General features: G+C 45.7%; 1 protein-coding gene and 1 long non-coding RNA gene across 10 annotated transcripts in view; one reads left to right on the top strand and one right to left on the bottom strand.

Annotated features, from left to right (window-relative positions):
• LOC150068946 (uncharacterized) overlaps window positions 1-11,241 on the bottom strand; it is a 110,940-nt gene extending 99,699 nt beyond the window's left edge. Inside the window, exon 1 of the long non-coding RNA XR_016537171.1 lies at window positions 11,150-11,241. This is a non-coding gene — a long non-coding RNA (uncharacterized LOC150068946). The remainder of the gene's footprint in view (window positions 1-11,149) is intronic.
• Tbl1xr1 (TBL1X/Y related 1) overlaps window positions 10,686-18,377 on the top strand; it is a 146,983-nt gene continuing 139,291 nt past the window's right edge. For 5 of the 9 annotated variants that reach the window (XM_090342419.1, XM_090342409.1, XM_090342393.1 and 2 more), the window contains exon 1: window positions 10,686-10,887. The gene's annotated coding sequence lies outside the window, so the exon portion shown is untranslated. Of the gene's footprint in view, window positions 10,888-11,561; window positions 11,713-18,377 lie in introns of those variants that run through there. The other 4 variants (XM_090342427.1, XM_090342400.1, XM_090342369.1 and 1 more) reach the window with 1 other exon arrangement.

Genomic DNA, 18,377 nt, shown 5'->3' with positions numbered 1-18,377 from the left:
TCACTGAAGAGACATCTACTGTGATCAGAATATTTCTTTTGACACTTATATGTTGAAAGATAAACCCTGATGGTGTTGGTAGTAATAGAGCTTGTCTAGAAGCTTTGTCCGTGGGATTAGCATCCTTATTAAAGAGGCAAGAACAAGCTGAGCACCAGTGGCTCACACCTGTAAGCTTTGCTGCCCTGTAGGCCAAGATCTGAGGATCATGGTTTGAAGCCAGCCTAGGCAGGAATGTCTGCCACAAGTGGAGCTGGAGCTCAAGTGGTGAAATGCCAGCCTAGATTGTAAAAGCTAAGGGACAGAGCCCAGGCCTTGGGTTCAAGCACCAGTATAAGCATGAACAGGACACATACCCACACCCACTCCCCTTCCCCCCTACCCTGTTGGGAGGCAAGAATGAGTTTGCCTTCCACCAGGTGAGAATGCACAAGAAGACGCCATCTCTGATCACTGCACACCATTTTCTGCCAATTCCTTCAACTTGGACTTCTCAGCCTCCAGAACTTGGAGGAAATTCCTTAGCAGTCCAACTTATTTTGCAATGGCATTCTGAACTGAGATAGCATCAGTTCTCTTGGGTTAGAATTGTTTCTTTATAAGTTTCTTTTTTGTTTTTGTTTTTGTTTTTTTTTTTTACTCAGGACAACCCAAAGCTAATGAAAATAATAAACAAATGAAACCCATGGTTCACTTGCTTTTATGTTTTGACATCTTTGTTTATATATTTTATTTTATTTTTAAATGTTAATTAATTAATTAATTTTTTGCCAGTCTTGGAGCTTGAGCTAATGACTGAGCACTGTCCTTGGTCTTTCTCAAGGCTAAAACTCTACCACTTGAGCCATAGCACCATTTCTGGCTTTTTCTATGTATGTGGTAGCAAGGAATTGAACCAGGGTCTTCATGTTTGCTAGGCAGGCACTCTATCACTAGGCCAAACTCCCGGTCCTGTTTATATATTTTAGTTTGATACTTAAACTTCTGTAATTCTTAAGATAATTTGACATTTTTTTATGAGCATGTTATCTTTGTTCCTTTTCCTCTAACCTATGCTGCAGGGGACTGCGTCTAGAGCCTCACACATGCTATGCAAGTAGGCTAACACTCCAGCCATGTCCTAACCTTCTGTTTATATTTTGTTTTTGAGATGGTAGTCTCATTAACTTTGCCTGAGCTGATTCACAACTTAGAATTTTCCTGCCTCCATCTCTTGAGTAGCTGTGATTACAGGCATGTAACACCACAGTCAGATAAAAGTCAGATAAAAGTTACCTTGTGTTGGAAGTTGTTGGCTTATGTCTGTTATCCTAGTAGCTGAGAGGCTGAGAGCTGATGATCATGGTTCAAAGCCAGTATCAGCAGGAAAGTCCATGAGAGTCTTCTCTGAATTAACCTCCAAAAAGCTGGGAAGGAAGTCTGGGAATGTGGCTTAGCAGTAGAGTGCTTGCATAGCATGAATGAAGCCTTGGGTTCCATTCCTCAGCACCACAGAAAAAGTTGGAAGTGGTGCTGTGGCTCAAATGGTAGGGTGCTAGCCTTGAGCAAAAAGAAAATCAGGGACAATGCCCAGGCCTGAGTTCAAGCCCCAGAACTGGCAAAAAAAAAAAAAAAAAGAAAAGAAAAAAAAGAAAAAAAAAAAAAGAAAGAAATTAGTTATCCTTGTAAGAATACAAAACATTTAAATGAGAATGGTAATTTTAGGTGCAATGATGGAATTTTATGGAAGCCATAAAATTTAAGTTTTCTTCAAGAAAACTTAAAGATTTATATATTATAATCACCTTATCATATTGACAAGCATTACCTGTGATTCCTTTATCTGTCTAGTAACTCAAGTTTTTTTAAAAAACATAAAAGGTGATAAGATTCATTAAATGTATAAATGTAGTTTAACATCTCAAGGGAATTTAACCAAATTGCAAAATACTCTTTCAAGGGGCAGTTAGATTTATAAGTTGAGTTTCAAAGCTTAAAAGGAAAATTACATTTCCAAATTTGTAGTTGATGAAACTGAATGACTGAGGTCTTCTTTGCCCACAAAACAAGCATACCACGCTGCCAAGTTGCTCACCAACTGTGATGGCAGAGGATTTGGTGGGGGTGGGGATGGAGGGGTTGGAGGAGAGGACTCGGTCCTCCTTTCCTAATCAGGACACACAGATAGAATCAGGGCTAGCAACACAGGAAATCCAACTGATTGATTAGAAGCTTGCCTGTATTCAATTAACATTTTTTAGATCCTAATTTAGTAAATGTGGGCCATATAAACGTGATTAAGATGTACAAGTAGTCCTACCCCATTTCTCTGCTCCTCTCTTTCTCTCTCTCCCCTCCCCCATCTCTCTCTTTGTTAAACACTTGCAGCTTCCTGCCTTGGCCTGATATAGCCCACTATGCCACAGGTTCAAAAAGCTTGCGTTTAAACTCTTGCTTTGGATTTTTTTTTTTTTTTTTCAGTCCTAGTGCTTGAACTCAGGGTCTGGGCACTGCACCTTATTTTTTATTTTCCTCCAGGATACTGCTCTATCACTTAACTCACACACTGTCAGCTTCCTCCCACTCCCCCACCCAGGGGTATTTAGAGATAGGAGTCCTGTGGACTTTCCTGCATGGGCTGGCTTCAAACTCCTGTCCTCAGATTTTAGCATTTTGTGTAGCTAGGATTATAGGTCTGATACCAGTGTCCAGTTAACTATTTGGTTTTTTCATTTATCCAACTGGAAAAATACACTGGGTGGGCCTAGGCAGAAAAGTCCTTGAGACTCTTACCTCCAATTAAGCACCAAATAGGGTAACTGTGGCTCAAGTGGTAGAGCTCTAGCCTTGAGTACAAAAGCTCAGGGGCAGTGCCCAGGCCCTGGCTCAAGTTCCAGGATTAGCACAAAAGCAAAGAGCAACAAAATCTGGGAAATTACTATTTATCTTATATGGAATATATATTTGAATCCTCCTGAAATCCTAACTTCCAATGATCTGGTATCAGAGGCTAAGGCCTTTGGGAGGTAATTAGGCCATGGGGGCGGGGCTCCTGTGGCAGTTTTAGTCCCTGAAGAGAAGACTGGAAACAGCTTCCTTCCCCTTCTTTGCTCTGAACCATATGAGGACACAATACAGCCCCCAGGAGAGAGTGCTCTCATTGGAACCTGACCATGCTGACACTTTCATATTGAACTTGACAGCCTCCAGGGCTACAAGAAATACATATTCCTTTTTATTGGCATATATTAAATGGTACTGGGTTTGAATCTGCTTGCCAAGAAGGTAGTCTACCACTTGAGCCATGTCCCCCCTATGCTTTAGTTATTTTTCAGATATGATCTTGCTTTTTACTCTGGGCAGACCTGGGCTCTTCTTCCTCCTTCCTACTTATGTGACTGGGATTACAGATGAGAACCAACACACTCACTTGTTGGTTAAGATAGTCTTGATAACCTTTTGCCCAGACTGGGCTTGCACTGTGACTCTCCCAATTTCTACCTCTTGAATAGTTGGAATTACAAGCACTAGCCAGATGTCCTACTTGGTTTCTTTTTGTTGGTGGTGTTTTGCCAGTCCTGGAGCTTGAACGCAGGGCATGGGCACTGTCCTTGAGCTTACTCAAGGCTAGTGCTCTATTATTTGAACCAAAGCACCACCTCTGGCTTTTTCTGTGTATATGGTATCGAGGAATGCTTCTGGCCTTTTAGTATTTTTGTTACAGCAGACTAAACTAAATCTTTTCAGGCTATTGAAAAACTTACAGGCAACAAACAGAATACTTCAAAAAATACCTGTAACATGACTAATAGACAGCAGCATAGGGCATTACCCATAGTCTGTATCAATGAACTTGCTGCTAGAATGTGACCTTATGTTGACCTCTGATGTTATGCTTAGGCTAAGTTTAATGTCAAGCATACAAATTATTGGCAATAAAAGAAAGGTTAGGCTGGCCACCAGTAGCTCATGACAGTAATCTTAATTGCTCAGGAGACTGAGATCTGAGGATGAGGTTCAAAGCCAGCCCTTGCAGGAAAGTCTGAAATTCTTCTTTTCAATTAAAGAACAGGACTCAAGGCATTCACACACAGTGAGACCAAAGGAGGAGACCTTTAGGAGAGGAACACAAAGGTGCAATGCCTATGTGCATCTGATCATATAGAGTAGTATTTAAGGCCAGGAGTTGGGTCTAGTGGTAGAGTGCTTGCCTGGCACGCACGAAGACCTGGGTTCAATTCTTCAGTACCACATACATAGAAAAAGCAACGGCACAAATGGTAGAGCTCTAGCCTTGAGAAAATACAAGGACAGTCCTCAGGCCCTGAGTTCAAGCACCAAGACTGGCAAAAAAAAAAAAAAAAAAAGATTATGGAAGTGGAGTGCTAGTGACTCATGCCTATAATCCTAGCTTTTAAGGAGGCTGAGAACTGAGGATTGTGGTTCAAATTCAGCCCAGGCAGGAAAGTTGCATTAAGTACAGAGAAGATCAGGGACAGAACCCAGGCCCTGAGGTCAAGCTGCAGAACCAGCCAACACACACACACACACACACACACACACACACACACACACACACACACACCCCTAGGAAATAGAAACTAGGTTTTTTTCTTCTTTGTTGTGGTGTGTGTGTTTGTTTATTTATCTGTCCTTGGGAGGATAAGGGGGCATTAGAACTGGAGGGACAAATGGGTAAACAAATGCCACAGTGCTACTCACTAGATACTGTTGAAATTGAAAGTTACAACTTGTGGGTGGGATGGGAGGCAGAAACTGGGAGAGAGCCAATGAAGGAATGACATTGTTCTAAAAGAAACACATTCTTTATCTGACATATCTTTGTAGCCCCTTTCTACAGATCACCTTTACCATAATAATAATAATAAACCAAAACAAAGCCAGATGTTGAGCTGTAGCTCAAGTGGCAAAGCACTAGGCTTAAATACAAACAACAAAACCCCAAACATAACTAGGTCCTAGTCAGAAGCCCAAGTCTTGAGCTCAATCCACTGTTCCGACAACCCCCCCACCCCAGCCCCCAACAACAAAACCTTCCAGCAGTCAGACAAGCAGCATTTGTTTTTCTTCCCAGAATGCACTGCTTTCATCTCAATTCCTAAGTACCTAATATTCAATCTTCCTGGAATGTTTATTTTTCTGATTTGCACATTCACTCCTCTCTTTGACTTCCTTGTCTGTTCCTGTGTATCTTGACTAAGAAAACTTTCCTAAACTACCTTTCTAAAATAATACCAGCCCATCCTCTCCATACTTTGATTTAAGCTTCATTATCATGTACTTGAATTGAGGTGTGCTCATTTGATCAACTTCAGACCAATGGAGAGAGTGGATGTGGTGAATGCTCCTGCCAGACCTGGCCTCCCTGGGAAGCCAGAGAACTTCATTTCTTCTGCTTGGTTTTGTCTCAGGGGCTGGGGTTGTGTGGGAGCTAGGAATGCCAATTTAGAATGAGCATGGGATGGCAGATGCCTGTTGAGACAGTAGCACAATGGTGTCCCTGAGCTTATTTGCTCAACACTAGTGCTCTGCCACTTGAGCCATGGCTCCACTTCTGGCTTTTAAAAAAAATAGTTTATTGGAGATAAGAGTTTCATGGACCTTCCTGCCATGGCAGGCCTCCTAAGTTGCTAGGATTACAGGCATGAGACACTAGTGCTCAGTAAGAACAAACATTTATTTGTTTATCTCTTTATTTTTGCCTGTTCTGGGGCTTGAGTTCTGGCCCTGGGCTCCCTCCGTGAGCCACTCTGTGCTCAAGGCTAGTGCTCTGCCACTTGAGTCACCACATCACTTCTGGCTTTTTGTGTTTATATGGTACTGAGGAATTGAATCAGGGCTCCGTGCATGCTAGGCAAGCATTTTACTACTCAGCCACACTCCCAGCCAGAACAAACTTTTATTTAAGTCACTTTATATTATCTTCATGACCACACACTAGAACCCAGTGTAGACACATTATTTGAAAATATGTCTGTCCTTCTAACTTCTACTTAGAACAGGACTGGAATGTAAATTCCATACAGTAAGTAGCAGTGTTTAGTTTACTGTAAATACTTCCTGAACAGTGCTGTGCTTACTGAGCATTCAATGAATGTTTGTGGAATGAATAACAAACCTATCAACACAATAAACATGGCCTTGAGGGCTGCTGCTGGAAGTACTAGTTCAAGGTGAGTAGGTGACCACAAGAGAAAATCAATACACTTTGGCCAGTTTCCTGTATGGCTGCTTCTTTGTCCTAACAGAATCATAAACACAGTTTATGCCATGCTATTATTTGAGAGGCATAAATAGTTGCAATAGAGTTGTGGTTTTCTTTTCTTTCCTTTTTCTGTGTCTGTCATGGTACTTGAATTCAGGGCCTGTTCCTTAGCCTTTTCATTTATGGCTGGTGTTCTACCATATGAGCCACAGCTCCAAATACCAGCTTTTTGCTGATTTAATTGGAGATAAGAGTCTCCTGGACTTTCCTGTCCCAGATGGTTTCAAATCATGATCATGATCGCAGCCTCCTAGTAGCTGGGATCACAGGCATGAGGCACTAGCTCCTGTCAGTCAATATCAGTTTTTGTAATGGCACTGGTCACAGAGGCATGGAAAACTGACACAATTTCTGTGACACAGAAAAGGTTCCCCTGATGAGGAAAGGTCCCACATGGCATGCGAGGCACAGATGGAGGAAAAGAGTGAGTCCTGATGGCAGAAACAGAGTAGGAAGAACTAAACATGAAGAACAAGTCTAGTCAAAATGAAACAGAAGTGTCACCAGGGCTTAGCAGAAGCCTGAGTCCCAAGTGAAATGAACATCAGACACAGCACCAGGCTGGTGGGATCGAAATCGAATAGCTTTTTCATGCTATTGAGTTTGTTTTGAATGTTTTAATTATGCAGGCTAGCTAATGTAAACAAATCGGCGTGGTGGTTTGTAAAATATACATATAGTAATGAGATCCTGTAGGCCTGGGGATTGAACCATTTTCATTTGAAAGTATTCCAAATCTTGGATGGAAGTTGCAGAGGTAGAGGCTATTTGTCTTACCACACTCCCCGGGTGTAACATATTACTGAAATAAAGCAAGCCAGGGTTTGTTGAGTCATTTTTATAATATATGTAACTTCTGGTAACAGTTACTGGTCTGAAGGGTTCTCTTTGTGGAGTAATTATAAAGTTCAAGGGAACTTTCTTAAGAATGTATCTTTTTGTTGTGGAATTTCTTAGTAACAGTAATTTCTTCTTTCTAGAAACATTGATACATTCAAAACATAATGACAGTTTTTAGATGAGGACAAAGTATTGAAAATTAATAACAATAGTTACTTCTTTGTCCTTAGATTTTGGTCTTATGTGCCAGGTCTGTCGGAATAGCCAGAGGTTTCAGGTAATCGAACAACCTGTGTATGGTGGTTCATTTACCCAAGCTACACTGCTATTTCAGAGAGACAGGCTTTGTGTTGCCAAACCCCCTGGTAGCTAGGGGAATCAATCATTTTATGTCTAATGTATGTCAGTGGAAGTGGAGTGGAGATGTGGCTCAAGTGGTAGAACGCCAGCTTTCAGTGAAAAAGACAGGCAAGAGGGCATGGCTCCAGTACTATCCCCAAACAAACTAAAACTGCGCTTCAAGTCTCAGTAAGCATGCTTTAATAGTGGTGGGGAGAGGCCCATTAGATCCCCAACTCTGGTGAACTTTATCCTAAAGTTATGCACAGAAATACCTTGTAAACCACAGGATGTAAACAAATGTAAGCGTTTTGATTATTATTGTGATAAGGGTCAATTAGCACCAAATAGCTTCTGTGTTTCTTTAAAAATACTTCTTGATGGTACTAGGGTTTGAATTCAAGGCCTTGAGCTGGCTAGGGAAGCCCTTTACTACTGGAGCCACGTTCCCAACTTCTAGAGGAAACCTGGTGTAGTGTTTAAGAACTTCAGGCTGGTAAGCTGACCTATGACTGGAGCATGCAGATGGAGTTTTTCAGAGGACAGTTAAGCCACAGGGCTAGGGATGCTAAAAACTGGTGTGACTGGCAACTATTATTTCATTCATTTTTTTTTTTTTTTTGTGGTACTGGAGCTTGAATTCAGGGCCCTGTGCTTGTGGTTTCTTCTCTCTCTCTCTCTCTCTCTCAAGGTTTGTACCATTTGGGACACACCTCCACTTCTGGCTTTTAACTGGGGTCCTCGGATCTCAGCCTCTTGAGTAGCTAGGATTTGTAACTTGAGCCACCAGAGCTGGTCAGATTTGATTTTGGGGGTGTGGGTGGTCCTGGAGTTTGAACTCAGTGCCTGATCGTTGTCTGTCCCTTAATTTTTTTCCCCCACAAGGCTTAGTGGTCTACCACTTGAGCCACAGCTTTACTTCCAGCTTTTTGGTTGTTAACTAGGGAGAAGAGTGTCATGGACTTTCCTGCCCAGGCTGACTTTGAACTGTAATTCTCAGGTCTCAGTTTCCTGAGTAGCTAGGGTTACAGGCTTTGCCACCATTGCCCAGCTTTAATTTGATTTCTTCACAGCTGTTGTCTGGAGGAGACCTGCCCACTGCAGCAGTGGGAAACTTCACAATCTAAGGCGAGGGCTGGAGATGCAGCTCAGGGGCCGAGCACTTTGCTAGCACTAAAAAGGCTCTGGCTCTGATTTCCCAGTGTTCTCCTCTCCCCAAAATTAGACCAAGAGATTCGTTTCATTGAGGGGTGGGGGTGGGGTGTGTGCTCTGATAATGAACTCAAATTGCACCTAGCTGGTTTACTAATTGAAGGCTGGAATGTCATTAGTCAGTTCTGAAAAATATTTCAAAACCAGAAAGATACGCTACTCTCTTGGCACTTGAAGGCGATTTTGCCAAGGTAGAAGTTGTAAAGGAGGTAAGTGTCAGCCTTCCTCCTGCACTGAAATGCAAGGCTGGCTTTCACCAGAGCTGGTTTCCCTGTACACTCAGCAGTGTTTTGGAAACCAACACTTATCTAAATTCTCATCAGGTGACATTGTTTAATCTAACATTACCCGTTTCATATACTGAAAATAGCTATATGTACAGATGACTCTAGAGCTTATTTTTTGGAGTTTTTAGGTGGTTGGGAGTTTCCAATCCTCTATCCCCTTTTATGGGCTGGTTTTTCCTGTCCCTCCCCTCCCCCTCAGGTCTAATCAGGATAGGGCTCAGAGTCCGCCCTCCCCCCCTTCACACCCGCTGGGCAGGGTTCTAGAAGGAGGGAGACTCTAACCTTGACTGAGAACCCTTTCTAGTGACTGAGCCTTGTGGCTACCTTGTGTCCAATGCTGGTGAAAGTTACTAAGTGTGTGTGTGTGTGGGGGGGGGGTGTAGTTTTCTGGTGCAGAAAGAACTACAACTTTCAATAGGACGATCTATACTTATTGCCAGAAAGTATGGTGACCATGTGAAAACCAAGACTTCAGGCTGCTCAAGAATCTGTGGAGGACAAATAATAACTGATAATTTAAGTTTCGAGTCTTAGGATTTAAATATGGTGTCTTCCTTTCTGGCCCAGGGTGTAAGAAACTTTGCCCCTCACCTCTAGCCTGAGCCCTGAGGAAGGTTAACAGCCATGTGACTGAGAGACACCACCCCGGGCCTGGGCCTGGGCCCGGCCTGCCGCCCGGATGTGCCAGGCACCCGCACAAGTGCCTGAGCCCAGAAACTTCTGTCGGTGCTGCGTCGGAGGTGTGTATTTAGTAAACATTTAGGTACATTATTTTCGTGCAATCAGCACTGATCGCGCAAACCTTCCGAGCGCAGCCACACCAGAAGATAAATATCACCATATGTTAGATTCGCGCGGCGTTCGGGCATAAACACTTCAATGACAGCTTTGTGTTTCGTCTCCGCCCCTCCCCCCATGGCCTCTGGCGTGCGTGTTTTCTCGGGCTCCGTTCGGAAAGTCGCTCCTCGCGGAGAGTTCCGCCCCACCCCCACCCCAGGTACACCGCCCTCCCCCACCCCCAACCTGCTCCGACGCCACAAAGGTGCGCGCGGGGCTCCCCGCGAACACGCGTCCGGAGGAGGCCGGCCCCGCGCGTGTCCGCCTGGCCAGGGCCCGCGGGCGCGAGGGGGCTCGCCGGGGTCCGCGCTCCAGGCTCGCCCGTGACGCCCCGCACCGGGCCCCGCGGCGCGGTGGAAGCGGGGAGCGCCCGCAGAGGCCGCCGCGGCCGCCCAGCGCCCCGGGGCCGGCTTTCTTTGAAAAAGAATGCGCCGCACACGCCCAGCCCCCCGCGCCGCCGCAGCGGGCCCCGCGGAGGGGTGGGGGAGGGAGAGAGGGGAGGGCGGGCGGGAGGGGGAAGGGAGGTGGGGGAGGGGAGGGAGGCGCCGCGGAGCCCCTCCCCCGCCGCCGCCCGCGCGCCCCTCCCCCGCGCGCCCCTCCCCCCCCGCCCGCCCGCCCGCCCGCCCGGCGCAGGCCGCTCGGGTTTGTTTTGCTGCGCGGCCGCCGCTGCCGCCGCCGCCGCCGCCGCCGCCGCCGCGGGCCTCGCGAGCTCATTTGTGCCTGGCTGGTCCCCGTCCCTCTCCCCGGTGTGGAGTGTCTGAGCCGTTGGCTGCTCCGAACCGTTTGGCTCTTTCCCTTAGTAACAGCTTTTCCCTTCTGCCTCAATTCCTCTCCGCTGCGCCCTGCCCCCCGCCCCCCGCCGGCCGCGCGCCCGCCCGCCCCTCCCCGCGGCGGGAGCACCTCCGCCGCCACCTGGGGACCCGCGCCCGCGCCCCGCCCGCGCCCGCCCGCCCGCGCCCGCGCGCCGGGGTTATAATTGCCTCTCACCCCCCGGAGGGGTTATTTTGGGGGTGGTTGGAGGCGGCGGCGGCGGCGGCGGCGAGGAGGGGAGTTTCCTGGAGCCTCCGTTCCCGGGAGGGGGAGCGGCGTCGAGGCCACCGTTCCCAGGTAAGCGCCGGGGGCCGGCCGCGGGCGGGGGGCGCGGGCCGCGTGCGGCGGGGGAGGGGGCCCGGCCGCGGGGGAGGGGCGCGCGTCCCGCGCCGGCCCCGGCTCGGCCCTTCGGGGGGCCGGGGCTCGGCGCGTGGGGGAGGGGCGGGCGGGGGGAGGAGGGCATTTGGGGTGTCCCCATCCCCCCCGCCGCTCCGGCGTCTGTGGAACGCTCACGTGCCCGCCCACCCCCACCCGCTCCGGGCCTCCGGGGGATCCTCACCCTAATTATGTTGTTGTTGTCTCGGAAATGTGCGCCTCGGCCTTGTTCCCCCCCTCCCGGTCCTCCCGCGTGCGCCGACACCCCCTTTTTGTGCCGTGTGTGACCGTGTGCGAGCGCGCGAGGCGGGCAAGGCTTTCAGGAAAGACTTTGCACCGGATTGAATCCGGAGCCATCATGAGGCCGACTCCTTTATAGCCTATTTTTAGCCGTGGACAAGGCTCCTCTCCCGGGCCCGCGCGGTGTGCTGGAGCCCCGGGGCCGCGCGGCGGCGGCGGCGGGGGAGGGGGGGCTCGGCTCCCCCTCCCCCTCCCCTCCCCCTCCCGGCGCGGCGCGGCGACCCCGGCCGGCGTGCGGGGGGCTGCGGGCGGCTGTTGGGGCCGCGCGTCCGGGGCGGGGGCGCCGCCGGGGCGGGGGAGGGGCGCGCGGCCGCAGAGCCTGCTCCAGGACGCGGGTGTTCGTAACTTAAGTCTTTCTGTCGTCTTGGCGAGGTGTTGGGGGAGAGCCTCCTTTTGAAGTTGGGTCAGAAGTGGTAAAAATTGGCAAAGTTATCCGCCAGCTTCCTGGTAAGTTTTTTTTTGGGGGGGGGCCGTTGGTGGTGGCGGAGTGTCACATTATTTAGTGACAGTGTAAAAGGGCCACGTTGTTGGGGGTGGCTGCTCGCCTACTTCCTCTTTTGCAACCGATGTCTTTTTTTTTTCCCCCCCTTTTCTTTTGAACCCTAGCAGACTTTTATGTGTTAAGGGGCGCATTCCGGAGTGGCCGCTCGAGGAGGGGGAGCCCTGCGTGCGTGGAGGTGGTCAGTGTGTTTGGGAAAGTTTCTGAATGTGCTGAAACTGGCATCCCTCTCCAGAGGCGGCCGGGATTACACGGAGGCTTGGAAATGGGGGCTGTGTGATGGATTTTGAGAAGTGCTCTCTTTGTTAGGTTATCTAACACTCGGTAATATAATTTCCTGGCTACACTCATGCGAAGTGTCGGGACCTAGTTAAAAATGAGCTGTTTCTCACTGTCTGGAGTTTCCTTACACAGCTTGGCCTTTGGCAGAGAGCACGGGTGAAGAGTTTTACCTATGTGGGTTTTCAGTGGGTGAAGAGAACTTCTCTGTTGACTTTCTTGTTTCCTAAACAGAACCTTAAGGCTGATCTAATAGATATGTAAATAAAATATGCTGGGTGAAAAGAGTCTTTAGACGAATGTGCCCTCTCAGCTAAAATTAAGTAATCATCTTCCCTCATTTCCCTACAGAAGCCTTGACCAGTTTAGGTAATACAGGGCCCTGTCCTGGTGATTTTTATCCACTTAACCAACACGACTTGGAGTAAATAGTGCGATTGCACATTGCAGCCAGTGAGCGACTTTTTGTGCTTTCTCAGTGTGATTCATGTTGGTTTTTGTTAAATAAGGCTCTTTCTTCTTGGTGTATTTCAGTAATCCTGACTTTCTGGGACTGTATGTTCTCACCATTTTAATAAGTTTATAGTCTAGGGAAGTAGGGCAGCTTTGTCTTTATGAAAAAAACACACCGTGTATCAGTTGGATTGTATCATGGGAGTTGATGGCAGGCTTCCCAAATTATCATTGAGAGTTCTAGAAATAGTTTGCCTATGGGGGAGGGGTGGTGGCAGAAGGAAAATGTGCCCGAGTTAGGCATGTGATGTGTGTTTATACTTTTTGCTCTAAACTGAGGTGTTTTTTTTTTTTCCCTCCGGGATTTTTTTCTTCCAATTCTGCTTGTCCTGCCTTGTGTGATGTTTACAATCACAACATTAAATCTATAAATTTGTTTTTTGGTGCTATTTGAACAGTTAGAATAAACTTGTCCGTAGGACAGCATACTAAATTAGTGGGTAATGAAAACAATGTGTGTGTGAAAAAAGTTTTTCCTACTGTTAAAGGAATTTAATGGACTTATTAATGGCTTAGAAATTGTTATAAAACTTAACATTTTTAAGACATTTTTGTCCTAATATCCAATTAGTACATGGAGTAATTCCTTGCAGAGATTATATTTTTGTATTTGTTTCAAAGAAGTATTAAACAGCCTAAATAACATTTTTTTTGGGGGTGTCTGTCATTCTTGGCACTTGAACTCAGGTCCTGTCCCTGAACTTCCTTTGCTTAAGGCTAGCACTCTACCACTCCAGCCACTGCACTGCTTCAGGCCTTTCCTGAGTGGATTATTGGAGATAAGAGTCTCATAGACTTTTTTTTGCCCTGGCTGGCTTCAAACTCAGATCTGTAGCTAGGAATTACAGCCACTGGTGCCTGTGAAATAACTTTTTACATAGGTCTCATAGGTCTAGGAATCATTTTGGAGTTGAGTTCCTGATGTTTAAGATTTTTGCGTGATTACCATAATACCTATCAAGAGAAGAAGAAATAATTAGTTCCTGTGTACCTAGAGCCTTTCAAAGCAAATGAGGAGAAAGGGCAGCAACTTACATAAACATAGGAGTTACTGATAAAAAGAGGTGTGATTAATGGACCTTTGGAACAGTAGTCTGTTAAGCAAATACATTAGTTCACATTAGTTCATATACAGCAAACCTCCACAGGTGAATGTCTGACTAGGGGCTTCCTTTCCACAGCTTTGAAAAGCAGAATTACAGAGAATTTCTTTAGTGTTTTTGTTACAATTCATTACAGTATTTTTGTTAGCATAAATTAATAGTACCCAGGATTTTTTTTTTTTTTTGCCAGTCCTGGGGCTTGAACTCAGGGCCTGAGCACTGTCCTCAGGCTTTCCTCAAGGCCAGCGCACTACCACTTGAGCCACAGCACCACTTCCGGCTTTTTTTCAGTGTGTTTGGTACTATGAATTCGAACCCACGGCCGTTGTGCATGCAAGCACTCTACCACTAGGCCACACTCCCAGCCCCAGTACCCAGGATTTTAATTGTGATATTTATATCATGTAAATAGTGTAATTTGATGAAATTTACTCTCTGTGTGCGCTCACTGCTCCTGGAACTTGAATTCAGAGCCTGTGCACTGTCCCTGAATTTTTGTGCTGAAGGCTAATAGTCTACCACTTTGAGTCACAGCATCATTTATGCCTTTTCGGTAGTTACTTGGAGATAGGAGTCTCATGGACTTTTCCTTCTAGGGTGTCTTTGAACTGTGAGCCTCAGATCTCTGCCTCCTGAGTAGTTAGGAATGCAGGCCTCAGGCACTGGCAACGGGCTATATTACCCCCCCCCCCCTTTTTTTTAACTTCTGTCTCTTTTTGCTCCCACTTAATGTTTCTGTTCTCTTTTGTGTGTTTCATCATACTCTTTTCATATGTATGTAATAGACTGGTTATATTGCTATGAATTATTTCAGACTAAACACATAAATGGAGTTAGTGGAAATTGGTTTGTTGTATAAAAAGAATAAAGAATAGAGAAGAAAATGAATTGGAGGAAGTCGAGGAAAGAGATGACAGAAATGCTGTTTTTGGATTTTGTATTTATGAATTTGACTCATATCACAAAAGACATTTATAATGTAAGTCATTGACATGCAAAGGAGGGACACAGCTAACTTAACATTTATTTATTTTTGTTTGATCCTAGGACTTAACTCAGGGACTGAGTTCTGTCCTTGAGCTTTTTTGTTCTAGGCTGATATTTGACTATATAAGCCATAGCTAAACTTCCAGGTTTTTGGTGGTCAGTTGCAGATTAGATCTCATGAACTTTACAACCAAGGCTGACTTGGAACTGCAGTCTTCAGATCTTAGCCTCTTCCAGTGAGGAATATAGGTGTGAGCCACCAGCACCACAACATTTATGTTTTGTGTTAAAATGTTCCCATGATGAAGAAGGGTTATACAGCATAAAATAGAACAGGTGGGAATTTTGTTCAGGTACAGACCACTCTGGGCTGTAACATGGTCCACCACCAAGAGAACCTTGATGATGGAAACCAATTACAATTCTCTGTAGAGCTGATGTTGAAATGCCTGTTCTGCCGCCTCTGGGGTTGTATGTACACAGTAAGAGCACTATTTCCTTTTCATAAAGACTTTTACTTTAGAAGTGCCTGGGTTAGGTGGTATGAGGTGCTTTTGGTGTAATTTATTTGTTGGTTCTGGTCCTGGGGTTTGAACTCAGTTCCTGAGCTGCTTTGTTCAAGGCTTGTGGTGCCCTACCACCTGAATCACAGTTTCACTTTTGGCTTTTTCAATGGTTAATTAGAGATGAGGCTCAGGGACTTCCTTGACTAGCTTTGAACCACGATTCTCAGATCTGAAAATCCCGAGTAGCTGTGATTACAAGCGTGAGCCACTACTGCCTGCCTTCATTGTTATGTCTCAAGCTGGCCCAGAGAGGTTTGTAGTGTTGGAGACTGTGTGTGTGTAATGAAGTAGGTACAAGAGTAGTTCCTTAGATTATCCAGTGCTACAAAATGACTAGATGAGGTATTAGGATCCAGACTTGACCAGACTCTTTCTAGGTAACTCTATTAGTGACAAAATTTCCCAGCTGTTGGGTCAATCTTGGTCTGTAACCGTCTTCATAAAATGTTTATAATCAAGTTTATAGTTCTTTAGGGCATCTCTATAGGTCAGCTGTTTACATGGGTAAATGAAAGTCCTAAGATTCATACCATTATGTTTAATGCTATAGCATTATACTTGTGTCACCTGCTGTCTTCCTGCCTTAAGATTGGCAGTGATGAAAGTAGCATGAAGATATTGCCAGCAGAAATATCTGCTTAAAAAGAAGGAAGAAGGGGCTGGGAGTTTGGCCTAGTGGTAGAGTGCTTGCCTAGCATGCACGAAGACCTGGGTTTGATTCCTCGGTACCACATACTTAGAAAAAGCCAGAAGTGGTGTTGAGGCTCAAGTGATAGAGCTCTAGCCTTGAGAAAAATCCAAGGACAGTGCTCAGGCCCTGAGCTTTAAGCCCAGGACTGGGGGGAAAAAAAAAAGAAAAGCAGGAATATACCTGCTTTCAGAGTATGTTTCTTGAAATTTGTCTATGACAAATCTATTTGCACGGGAGTGTGTAGGTGCCAAGCTTGCAACTTGATATCAGGGGCTGTTCTTGAGTTTTTATGTTCAAGGCTAACACTGCCTGAGCTGAGCCACTGCTCCACTTGGGATTTTTTGGGTAGCTAATTGGACATAAGACTTTACTGCCTGGTCTGGCTTTGAACTGAGATCCTCAGATTTCATCCTCCTGAGTAGCTTGTATTTGACATAAGCCACATATGCACATCTAGCTCCGTTTTCAGTGTTTGTGTTGTAGTGTCGTGGTTTGAGCAAGGATCCTTGTGAAGAACTACTTGGGGTCAAACTCAGGCTCTGTCCTTTAATGGTGGGGAGACCTTGGGGTAGTAATTCTTCCTCCCCTTGTGCAGGATAGACAAGATGAGTAGTTTGTAAAGTGTGAGGACAGTATGTGACCTGTACACATTACCCATGTGCAGGATGCTGCTGCTAGGTTTGGTTTTGGAAGTTTGTTTTCCTATTTCATTTGCTTGTTAGTAGTTTTAGTGGGAGTAGTGTGTCACAGAAAGCATTTGTCAGTTTTGTTGTCCTTCCTTCCTTCCTTCCTTCCTTCCTTCCTTCCTTCCTTCCTTCCTTCCTTCCTTCCTTCCTTCCTTCCTTCCTTCCTTCCTTCCTTCCTTCCTGGTTGGTTGTTGGGCTTAAACTCTGGGCCTGGGCACTGTCCCTGAGCTCTTCAGCTCAAGGCTACCACTTTACCCCTTGAGCCACAGCACTACTTACGATTTTCTGGTGGTTAATTGGAGATAGGAGTCTCTTGGACGTTTGTGTCCATGCTGACTTTGAACCTTGATCCTCAGATCTCAGCCTCCTGAGTAGCTAGGATTACAGGTGTGAGCCACCAGCACTCGGCTGTTTTCCTGGGCAACTTTTTTTTTTGCCAGTCCTGCCACTTGAATTCAGGGCCTGGCACTGTTCCTGAGCTTCTTTTGCTCAAGGCTAGCACTCTACCACTTGAGTCACAGCATCAATTCCACCTTTTTCTGTGTTGTATGTGGTACTGAGGACTCAGACCCAGGGCTTTGTGCATGCTAGTGGTAGAGACCACTAGGTCACACTCCCAGCCATCTGGGCAACATTTAAAATGAATTTATCATAATTTATTTTCAAAGTTGTGATGTGAAGTTTATACTACTAAGAATTATATTGAACTCGTACTTTCTGGGAAGATATCAAGTTACTGATTAAGTTACATGGATGGATCTTTGTTGCTGTCTCTTTTACTGAGGGTTGGGCTTTTAAAGTCTGTGTACCACTTGAAACATTTTCCAACTGTTTTTAGATAGAGACCTTGTGAGGCTACTTCTCATTCTTTAGGATCTGCCTTTTAGGTTCAAGTGATTTCTTCAGGTATGGTTTTTCCCCCACTCTATCTATCACAGAGGATTCCTCCTGAGCCCCCATAATTTTCAATTTTCTTAAGACAGTTCTTTTCCTCCTAAGTACTTAGGAATCTTGTGTCATTTTTTCTTCATATTTTCTGTACTATTAATTACATCAATAGTATTTGCTACTAATAGCTACTAAAGTTTCATGTGTCAGGACTGCACTGATGCTGGACAAGTACTGTGACTAAACAGCTGTGCTCTAAACTTAGCTTCCAAGGAAGAGAGGTTCACAGACAAGAGTAGGGATTTAGGTTGTTGGTTTGACTCCTAGGCCAGTGTTCTTTCCTAGCAGTGAATGAATGTTTGGTAAACGAAGGAATGAGTAAACAGTTTCAGGTTTGCATTTTGTGTTAATTTTCAAGTGGAACATTCTGACCTTTCCTCTCCATCCTATCCTCTGTAACTACTGACTGTGTAATTTATTTAAAATACTGGTTTCATCATGTCAGCTCCCCTGCTAGAGAACCTAGAATGGATTCCCATTGCCAACTGGCTTGAGTTCAGATGCCCGAGCCTGGCTTTTAAAGCTGCATTCTACCTAGTCAGCTTCATTTCCCACTCTTTCTCACTAGGAGTCTTGCCTACTTCTTCCCAACCTCTGATTTTGTGCCTGTTTTTTTTTTCCTCTTCGTCTTTTTCATTTGTTCATTCCCATTTCTTACTTGAAGTCTTTTTCTGGCCATGCTGACTCAGGCTTTATGATATTTCTGGTCTGAGGTTCCATTGTACCTGCTGAATGTAACAAACCAAATATTCATTGTTTTGTGGGTGTCATGGCATCCCAACTACCACCCATTACCCTACTTGAAGATCACAAACTGATTTCCTAAGTAGAATTTGGTAT

This window comes from Megascapheus bottae, chromosome 1, assembly GCF_031878675.1.
Source record: "Megascapheus bottae isolate mThoBot1 chromosome 1, mThoBot2.hap1, whole genome shotgun sequence".
NCBI lineage: Eukaryota > Metazoa > Chordata > Mammalia > Rodentia > Geomyidae > Megascapheus > Megascapheus bottae.
The sequence above is the reverse complement of the archived record's forward strand: the minus strand, read 5'-3'. Positions and strand labels throughout refer to the sequence as shown.